Source organism: Solanum stenotomum, chromosome 10 (assembly GCF_019186545.1).
Source record: "Solanum stenotomum isolate F172 chromosome 10, ASM1918654v1, whole genome shotgun sequence".
Classification (NCBI taxonomy): domain Eukaryota; kingdom Viridiplantae; phylum Streptophyta; class Magnoliopsida; order Solanales; family Solanaceae; genus Solanum; species Solanum stenotomum.
Window position 1 is genome coordinate 12,092,376 of NC_064291.1, and position 10,631 is coordinate 12,103,006.

The following is a 10,631-nucleotide window of genomic DNA, read 5'->3' on the forward strand; positions in this document are numbered from 1 at the left end:
GATATCTTGTTCATTGTTGAATTAGAGTTACTTTACCATTTTGGCTACTAAAGCGTTAATGCTAAACCCAAATTTACTTTCAGTAATTGTTTATTTAGGAAATAATAACGACATTTGAGTAAAATGGGATAGTGAAATCATTTGTGCAAAGAAATTCTCTGTGGAATCGACCTCAACTCATGTTGAGTTCTATAAATTGACTTTGACCGTTTATATTTCTTAATTGACGTGTAAGTTTTGACGTATCAAATTTTGTCGCTGCTGCTGGGGAATTTCAATTTAGAATTGTTTTACTAGCTTTCATTCTAAGTGTAGTTAGATTTCCTAATTTTACGTCTTGTTCTTTGGTGTCTCTTTCAAGTGAGTTCCATAGTGTATGCCAAATGCAAGGAGTAAAGTAGCTCTATTGATTCCTAATGACCTAGAACTTCGAAGAACTATTTGAAAAATTATGAACGCACAAAAACTTGAGGCACAGAGACAGAGATTTGGATTGGAAATTGAAACCGTCGCATGAGGTGTTCAACCGAATGATGTGAACATCCAACCTAGGGCAGTGGACGAAAACATAGCAGTGGATGGAATCATTCCTCCCCACCGCCAACCAATAACTCTAAGGGGTAGAGCACAACATCTAGCTCACATGAAGTATGAGGAGGATGACTTAGACTTGGATGGAGCTGGAGCCACGGGAGCGATAGTGTTACCTGCACTACCTCCAGGTGTCAAATTCACAAACACCAGCTCTATGTTTCAACTGTTAAATCTGAAAGGTATGTTTAGGGGTGCAACTGGTGATGATTCTAATCAACATTTGATGAACTTTTTGGCGATCTACAAATCTCAAGAAATTCCTGGAGTTAGCTAGAAAACAATAAGACTGAGGTTGTTCCCATTATCTATCACTGGAGAGGCAACAAATTGGTTGAATGAGATGTCTGATGACTCAATCAGGACTTGGACTGAACTGAAGGAAGTGTTCCTGGAACAATTCTTTCCAGAATCAAAAGAGTTGCAAATGAAAGACGAGATAAGTGCCCAAAGCAGCTACGGGGAGAAACAATGCATGACAACTTCTAGAGATTCAGCCAAAAGCTGAAGAAGTGTCCAGACCATGGTCTCACTGAGAGACATCTAAAATAGGCATTTTACAGATCCTTAAATTATGTTACTAAACTTGTTGTTGATGCAGTGTGTGGAGGATCTTTTATGAGGAAGCCATTCTCAGAGAGCATGTAGCTGATGGACGATGTATCAAAGAATAATAGGGCATGGTATACCAGGGATGCAGAAGTAGGAGATCTAGGGTATACTAATGAACTTTTAGCTGAGCAAAGGAAAAGAGAAGAAGAAAGTGACCAAGACATGGCACACATGAGGACACAAATAGATCTGCTCACAAAGCATATTGTCGCCAAGTCTGAAAAGGTAAATACAGTGGGACAGCATAACAGGTATGAAGATCAGCACATCGATCTAGATGAGGAAGCTAACTACCTGGGCAATCAAAGAGGTTTCCAGAATTATAACTCGGGAAACCAGGGTTACAATTCTGGAAATGCAGGTCAGAATTATTCTAGAGAAGGAGAATATGATAGGCCAGCAAACAGAGAGCAGGGAAACTGGTAGAACAGAGATGGGTACAGGAATGATCGTAGTGGTGTGTATGTACCACCTGGTAATAGAGACCGGGCAAGTGGTATTTCTAGCGGATCTAAGTTGGAAGACATGATAGTTGAGGTACTCGATAAAGTTGAGTCAACTAATGTAGGGGTTAAAGAGATGAGAGGTGATTTCTCTAGTATGAGTCAACTGGTGGACTCTCATACCACCTCCATCAAGAAAATTGAGGAGTAGTTGCAGCAGCTTTCAGCATCATTAAATCGGAAGAAAAATGGGTCACTACCAAGTGACACAATCCAAAATCCTATGAAGGACGGGCGCTGCATGGCCATCGCCACCAGGAGTGGTAAGATTATTAATGAATCAATTTTTACATGTACTAAGAATGAACAAGTTGTGGACAAAGCTAGAAGAGAGGAGGCTGAAGCTGAACATGAAGGTGACTCGGAGGATGCCTAGGAAATTGCACAACCTACAAGAGGAAAAAAGAAAGAGGTTGAGGGAAACATGCCTTTACAGCAGATCACAAGGCCACCTCCTCCTTTCCCTCAAAGACTTAAAAAGAAAGCTGAAGATAGGAAGTTTGCAAAGTTCATTACTATGCTGAAATAACTTTCAGTAAACATACCACTGGTGGAAGTCCTAGAGTAGATTCCATGATATTCCAAGTTCATGAAAAAGGTAGTTACAAAGAAGAGAGTTGTAACTATTGATTTGACTAATGATGTTCATCATTGTAGTGCCGATGCTACCATATCACTGGTTCAGAATAAGAAAGATCCAGGTGTATTAACTATACCATGCACCATTGGAATAATAAGATTTGCAAAGGCCTTGTGTGATCTAGGAGCCATTACCAACTTGATGTCGTTGGTCATCTACAAGAATTGGGGTTAGGAGTTCCAAGACCCATATTAATGAAGTTAATGATGGTAGATAGGTTAGTGAAGCGGCCTATGGGAATCCTATGTGATGTGCTTGTAAAGGTGAACACATTCATCTTTCTGACAGACTTCGTGATCGTGGATTGCAAAGTAGATTTTGAGGTTCCTATTATTTTGGGAAGACCATTTTTTGCCATAGGACGAGCATTGGTAGATGTTGAGCGAGGAGAACTGAAATTCAAACTCAACAAAGAAGAGGTTAAGTTCAATATTTCCAGGTCAATGAAACAGCCATATGACATCAATGTAGTATCTCTAGTAGAGGTTGTTAATGAAGAAGAAATGAGAGTACCCATAGAAGAGAGGATGGCTGTAGAAACCTTAGTTGTAGTGCTGATTAACTTTGAAGCTAATTTTCGATCTAACTATTTAAAGATAGTAAATGGGTTGCAGGGTAAGGGAGCACACACTTATGTTCCAAAGAAGTTGGACCTGGATCTGAAAAAAAGGCCAAGTCCTCCAGTAAAACTATCCATTGAGGAGCCACCTGTGATGGAACTGAAACAGTTGCCCAGTCACCTGAGGTATGTATTTTTGGGAGCTAACAACACTTTACCTGTGATTTTGGCTGCAGCTTTGATTGATGAACAAGTCCAAGCTATGATCAAGGTGTTGATTAGGTAGAAGAGGTCTATTGGGTGGACTATTCCTGACATCATTGGGATACCTCTAGGTATATGCACCCATAAAATTCAACTTGAGGAAGACTGCAGCCCAAACATTGAACATCAGCGGAGGCTAAACCCACCTATGCAAAAGGTGGTCAAAAAGGAGATCATCAAGTGGTTGGATGATGGGGTGGTATACCCTATTTCTGATCGGCACTAGGTCAGTATGGTGCAATGTGTGCCCAAAAAGGGCGGTATGACTGTTGTTGCAAACGCCAAGAATGTGTTGGTCTCGTAGAGGCCAGTCACTGGATGGCAAATGTGCATGGATTATAGGAAGCTGAATAAGTAGACCTTGAAAGATCATTTCACAATGCCTTTCATAGATTAGATGCTTGACAGTTTGGCTTGCAAAGGGTAGTACTTCTTTTTTGATGGATACTCTAGCTACAACCAGATATCAATTACTCCTGAAGATCAGGAAAAGACAACCTTTACATGACCTTATGGCACCTTTGAGTTTAAAGGCATGCTATTTGGACTATGTAATGCACCAACAACTTTCCAGAGGTGTATGATGTATATCTTCTTAGACATGGTGGAGGGTACTCTAGAATTCTTCATAGATGACTTCTAAATGGTAGGTGATACACTTAATGACTGCTTTTGGAATCTTGGCAGAGCCCTACAGAGATGCGAGGAGGCCAACCTAGTGCTGAACTGGGAAAAGTGCCATTTCATGGTCACAGAAGGCACAGTCCTTGGGCATAAGGTGTCACAAAAGGGGATAGAGGTTGACAAGGCAAAAATTGAGGTGATTGAAAAGTTGCCTCGACCTAATTGTGTTAAGGGTGTTCGGAGCTTCTTAGGATGTGCCAAATTTATAGGCGTTTCATCAAGGACTTCTCCAAAATTGCATACCCCATGTGCAAACTTTTGAAGAAGGATGTGAAATTCATTTTTGATAAGGCATGTCATAGAGCCTTTGAATGCCTGAAGGAGAAGTTGATTTCTGCCTCTGTGATCATTGGCCTCGATTGGGCAAAGACATTTGAGGTGATGTGTGATGCAAGCAGTACTGCTTTAGGAGTAGTGTTGGGCCATAAGCGAAACAAGATGTTTCATTCTATTTACTAGGCTAGGAAGCCACTGAATAGAGCACAACGAAACTACACAGTTACTGAACAGGAACTGTTGGTTGTAGTGTATGCTTTTGAAAAGTTCAGAGCTTATTTACTGGGCACTAGAGTGATAGTCCATACAGACCATGCAACTCGAGATACCTCATGGAAAAGAAGGATGCAAAGCCAAGGTTGATTAGATGGGTGTTACTTCTTCAGGAATTTGACTTTGAGGTAAAGGATAGGAAAGGTTGTGAGAACCAAGTAGCTGATCACTTGTCGAGGTTAGAGGCTGAAAAGATAGAGGAACTCAAGCTTGACATAAATGATTCGTGCCTGTATGAGTAGGTATTAACCGATACTCTTGCTCTTATTCCTTGGTTTGCTGATTTTGCTAACTATCTTGTTATTGAATTGATGCATATGGGGTTGACTTATCAACAAAGAAAGAGGTTACTACATAATATGGCTAAGTATTTTTGGGATGAACCTTATATGTACAGGGTGTGTGCTGACACCATCATCAGTCGATGTGTTCTTGAAGCTGAAATGTTGCATATTCTAGAAGCCTATCACTCCTGTCCGGTAGATAGTCATCATGGAGGTGCTCGGATAGTTCATAAGATACTTCAGTGTGGGTACTTCTGGCCCACAATACATCAAGATGTGATGGATGTAGTGAGGGCTGTGATGTGTTCCAGCGACAAAGAGTTATCTCTCAGCGCCATGAGTTATTCATGCCACATATTCTAGAGGTGGAGCTGTTTGATGTGTGGGGAATCGACTTCATGGGCCCATTTGTGAGGTCCTATGGGAAAAAATACATACTGATTGTAGTGGACTATGCGTCCAAATAGGTTGAGGCAGTTGCTTTGCCTGAGAATGATTGTAAGAGTGTTGCTGGTTTTCTGAAGAAGAATATCTTGCATCATGCCGCGACGTTAAATTGTTCACTGCTTGGGAGGCAAACCAAGATGTAATTGTTGGAGTTATTTTCCTTTTTCTTTATTTTTCTGTGCTTTTATAGAGTCACTGTGTGTTGATGTGAGCAGGAGAGAATGTGTTAAATTACAGGAACTGGGTGTAAATTGCTCTTCACGGGCAGTCTCACAAACTGTGGTGCCATTCACGGGCACTTTCATGGTCCGTCAATCTCATGGCCAACCAAATGAGGGTACTGGAATTTTCTACAAAAAGGGTTCACGTTCCGTCAGGATTTGTACGGACCGTCTAGCCTCTCGTGAACCACAGGTAATTCTATTGTCCCAAGTCAATTCCATAGATAACTGTACGGACCCTGGTGACCTTCACAGGGACTTTTACGGTCCATAGTTCACAACCCAGTAATTCCAAGAAACCAACCCAATCCGCGTGAAAGTAAAATTGAATTAAAACGTACATCTTGCTCTTCAAACGCCAAAGGTTGGGTTTCTCTCCCTATTTTCTCTTCTATAACGGTTCTTCAAGAGTAAAAAATAGTTCCTATCATCCATTAATTTGTAGTTCATCCAAGAATCAACGCCCTAAATCAACGTTGTCAAGAACTTCAAGCCAAGTCCTCTAAGTCTTCTTCTTGAGTAATATTTTCCTCCAAGTCCAAGTAAGTCTCTTCTACCTTGTTATAAGTTTGATCTTATCTAAAACAAGTTAGATTTGCTTAGAGTTAATCGAAATTAGCATGATTATGTTATAAGCTACTTTAATTGGTATTGATTTGTTGTGGGTTAAGTTGAATTGGGTGTTTTTACTTATTCTTATATGTGGGTATGATAACAGTGGGTTTAAGTTGTGGTTGTTTATGTTGGTTGTGATCGTATAATATTTAGTTGAATTTATTAAGAAAGGTGTTGAGGGGTGAGTATGTGTTGGTTGTGTTCCTTTTGTAATAATGGGAGTTACGTACTGTAATTTTGTAATTTAGTGAATGAGGGATGAAGATGACTAAAGAAATAGCTAAAGTTTAAGACCACAATAGGTTTCATGGACCGTGGAAGCTACCACGAGTCGTGAAAACAATCGTGGACCACACTTGAATTCCTTCCAAACATTAGGTAAGTTCACAACCCATATCACGGACCATGATTCAATCCATGAGATGTGTAACCGTCTGTGAACATTTCTTGGTCTACCTCCTGCTGTACACTGAGTCTGTGTTAACTCCACGAGGGGTTTAACGGACCCTGGTACCTACCACAGCCCGCGAAAGCTCCCGTAGAATTTACTTGGGTTGCAAAAATTTTATTTTTTCTATACTTTTTTTTCTGTCATTATTTTTATTCTGTAGCCCTTCCCAATGATAGATTAGGTGACGACATTCTTAAGGCAAAGCGTCACAAGGTAATTACACAAGGGAAGTCTGAGTACCCGATAGTGTGTCATTTTATTGTGTTTTATACTAATTAGTATTGTGCTTCTCCGGTACTATTCCTCCTCGAAAAAAGAACGCAACCAAACCTGCCCCCCCTCACTGCTTCTCAATCTGAAGGTCATGACGAGTAGTTCCGAGGTGCGAATAAATGTCACACCTGACGATCATCCACCTCGAGCTACTAGATCCACATCAGCGAGGGCTATCCTCTAGGACACTCCTCCGTCTGAAGAGGGAGGTAGTAGTTCTGGTAATGGGGAGGACTCGAGAAGTAAATATGATGCTGCTTCTGGTAGCCAATCTGCTGATAATTCGGTGGGCAGTGCAGATCCTGACAGTGGCTCTCAGGAAAATGCAACCACCTCTCCACCTGCAGTAAATACAGAAGCTGAAACTGGAGTAAGGGAGGAGGCAAATGCTATAGAGGAGGATATAGAGATCACCACTGATGAAACCACGGTGATGTGTGTGAATATGCATGAACCTGATCACGCAATGAGACATTAGATGATTGATTGTTACCGCTCCATGTGGACTGTCAACCGATCCGAAGAATTCTTTGACAATGGCATTGTGAACAAAACTGACGGCTTCAAGAATCAAGCAATCATGCCTGAGACTAGGGTGGTGGTAGTTGATATCAAAGCATTCCCCAACATCTATAGGATATTTTAGCTTCATTAGTTTGAATGGATGGACAATGCACCTGGAGAATACTCTAGCCTCCTAGCCAGAGAGTTTTATTCATCTTATGCAGCTACACAGATGTACATTGCTACAAAAATAGATATTACGAAATGTGGATAGAAAGACATTGCTATTACATGGGGTCCCCTCAACCCAATTATAGTTCGGGTCAAATCAATAGATATTTTTGAGGCTACTATTAACAGAATGTTGCATGGCCCAAAATACTCTACACTAGCTTCAATTGGTCTTTTTGAGGGAAAACATCATGAGGTCACCAATGATACTAAGATGGAGGATCAGAATTCTCGAGAGAGGGTTTGGCGAAGCAAATTGCCATAGATGGGGAGAATGCAACATGGGTCACCACAACTCAAACACTAATTACTAAATCTTCACTGTCTTTTCTAGCCAAGGTTTGGTGGGCTGTCGTCTGGGTACTATTGCAACCGACAGCTAATGATGACATTTTGTCCCCTTCCGTGGCTTCGTTGGTAGCATGTATTATGGTTGGTTACCTGGTAAATGCGGGGCGGATTATAGCAACCGAGATGAGGGATAGGGAACTAAATGAGAGATTCGAACTTCCATTTCCTTGTCTTATAGGGAAATTATGTCGACAAGCTAGTATTCCTCCAAACAGGCCGGTTGATAGATGGGGTGAAGCATTCATACTCATCCAAGTTTCTAAGATCAAAGATGTCGCGAACCATCTCTTTGGTGTGAAATCTACAGCTGTAGGTACCTTAGTTATTGTACCTCATGTACCAATTAACATCCCACATGCAGATAGAGGTCCATAATAGGGAGAGTCATCACAGCCTTCCATAGAGGCACCACCTCCTCCAGCTTCAACCTCCCAGGCTCTAGGTACCTTTGTCAATATCCCTATGCTAGTTCTTGAGAAATTGATTGCAGATAAGCACCAAACCAGGACCTTCGACAACCAGATAGTCAACAGGATGCCTCAGCTGATACAGAGAGATGTGTTAGCTGTGAACAAAGAGCTTAAAGATGAGATGCAAAAGGAGCTGGCTTTCTTAAAAGACAAGATGGATGGTTTGGAGAATCTTGTTCTATATCGATTCCAGGCTACAAGTTCAGTAGATGCTGAAGCGTTCTAATCACAGTTGGCGGAGATGCGAACTCAGGATGCTAAACTGGCTGAAAAGCCAGTACAGGTACCCACTCAAGTTATGCCAAATTCTTTAATGTGACTGCTAAATCAGGCATCCTCCACTCAATCAATTGACGATCTCTGGGTGAACTACTTAAGAGTAAATTCGGCAAGAGAAAACACAGAGCCAGAGAATCAGATGAGGAAATACCTACTGACCTGTCCAGAGAGGAAATAAGATAAGAAAAGAAAGCCCGCAAGGCATCAAGGAAGGTAGCTAGAGAAAAAGAAGCCCTTGAGCAACAACAACGAGATGCAGTGTTAGTTGGAGCTTCTGGTAGTGGACCACCTGCCCCGGCGAGTAGTAGCCAACCTGATCATGTGCTAACTTCTGAGAGTTCCCCCATTAATAAGGGTGCCAATGCTGAGACGATTAGCACCGCCTAGAGCTTCGTAGGTATGACCCATCCTCACAACCATGTCTTATTTCCTCTATTGACTTTGAGGGAAAAGATTTTTTTTGGAGGGGGTGCTGAGCAACCTGCCAGTCTAAGTTGAATGGTGGTTGGCCCTGTGTTTACTATAAAAATTTTGTTTCTGTGTTGAGTTGTGCAGCAGCTAGTCTTGTAAAAATAACGACCTGAATCTAAGGTTTGACTGTTAGGATCTTTAGATGACATCTTAGATATTTAAATATTGAGCATTGGTAGTCTGATCAATAAATTGGTGAGCCAAGAAACTGGATAGTGTAGTCCTGTGTCATGTGTGTGTGAAAGTTTTTCTTGCAGTCTAACATTAGGAGCAGAAACTAGAACTTGCCTGTGTAGTCTTGCTTAAATCTGAGGATAACCTGATAGGAAAGGATCAGTAGGACATTTTTGTGAACCAGTAAAAAAGCCAAAAATAGAACTACCAAATAAAAAGCTTACCACGTGAACCCAATTTGAGCCTAAAAGTCAGTTTTCTTCTTACCAAGTAATGTCATATCCTTTGGTTTCCGAAGATATGATGTCACAACTCAGGCCAAAAGCCTAAGTTGAGGGTGATTGCAATCCGAGCGGAAAGAAGAAGTGAAAAATAAGGTTCAACCTATGAGCTAAGTCCATACAAAAATTGCATATATAAAAAAAAGTGTGAAGTAAAGAAAAGAAAAAGAAAATAATGGTTGTTGGGATATGCTGAAATGAAGGAAAAGAGGGAATCGCTCAGAAAAGAGTTGTGTGCAAACAAATTTTGGAAAACCAAGGGACTGGTCACTCACAAACCCAAATATCCATTCCCTAGCCTGAGACTATGTTACAAGCCAATAAAGTCCTACAGTGATCCTATTTCGGGTGTTCGAAAGATAGAGCGTAGAAAGCAAGGGCAAGCCTATGGTAGTTTTTTGCTGGTGTTAGAAGCTTTTTGAGAGTGCGAGCGTAGTATTTAGTCCCAAATTATCATGAGTGAGGGACTTCTTTGGTCTGAGGACATAGTGATTACATTTGAGAGTAGATTGAGTTAGCTAATAATTTACTGGCATAAGCATGATTGACTGTAAGTAATGAAACGTCATTGATTGATCCTTGCATGTTAGATTCATGGTTTTGGATACAAAGTATGTTTGAAATGGCTGCTGTGGAATTTCAAAACTGTTTGAATGATTTGAGGGCTGAATATATTATTTTCTCATCACTTGAGGACAAGTAATGGTCCTAAGTTGAGGGTGTTGAGGTGCCGCGAACTCTGGGCACATTTGATGCTTGAAAACTGAGAATTGATACTAGAATCAAGTGTATTTATGTGGATATAATGTGTTTGGTAGTGTTTGTACAGGTGAAACAGGTGGCCATGAAAGATGAAAGAAAAGAAGGCTACTGATAACCCAATGCCAAGTGATGACCACGAGCATCTATACGGGTCGTGGTCCTTGTCACGAACCGTGGTGCTAGTCGTGAAGGTGAACCAATGAATGGGCAAGGAAATGTTGAAGACCCATCTTTAGGAAAGTCCAAGTGGAGACCACGGACACCCAGAAGTACTGTGGTCACTTTAACGGTTCGCCATATTGTTCGTGATGCATGTTCCATTGATCGGGTATTAGAGACCCAATTTTGGGGAGTTCCAAGGGAAGACCATGGAGGGCTTCATGGACCGTGAAGCCCTCGACGGGCCGTAGAAGTG